The sequence below is a fragment of the Penaeus monodon genome, chromosome 24 (assembly GCF_015228065.2).
Source record: "Penaeus monodon isolate SGIC_2016 chromosome 24, NSTDA_Pmon_1, whole genome shotgun sequence".
Taxonomy (NCBI): Eukaryota; Metazoa; Arthropoda; class Malacostraca; order Decapoda; family Penaeidae; genus Penaeus; species Penaeus monodon.
In genome coordinates this window covers 11,804,510-11,804,872 of record NC_051409.1, presented here as the reverse complement: position 1 = coordinate 11,804,872, position 363 = coordinate 11,804,510, and the positions used below count along the sequence as shown (strand labels likewise).

At 57.6% G+C, this 363-nt stretch overlaps 1 protein-coding gene across 1 annotated transcript in view; it reads left to right on the top strand.

Moving 5' to 3' along the window:
• LOC119588856 (band 4.1-like protein 4) overlaps nt 1-363 on the top strand; it is a gene marked incomplete at its 5' end in the record, with an annotated part of 128,141 nt that overhangs the window by 86,669 nt on the left and 41,109 nt on the right.

The following is a 363-nucleotide window of genomic DNA, read 5'->3' as shown; positions in this document are numbered from 1 at the left end:
CCCACGTGATAGCAGCCGTGCCTTCCCCTGCAGCCTCGCACGTGTGGCTCCCGACGGCGCCCTTCGCCCTAACGGGGTTCCTTCGTCACGGCGCCCGGGCGAGGCAGGCGGTGGCGTGTCTTTTGTTTATTATCCCTTTTACCCTCCACTTCTTCTTTTGTCTCCTTCTCCTTTATTCCAGTGTTCCGCTTCCCGCTCCCCCGTGGGCCGTGGGCCACGCGTGTCACTTCGCGCCTACGCGAGCTCGGGTTTTTTGGCCCACGTCGATATTTAGGGGTTGGCTGTGCGCCGCTTCGGCTGGCCGTGCTCTTTGGTTTGCTTTTTGTCTTTCTTATTATTACGTGGTATTTTCTTAACTTTTCT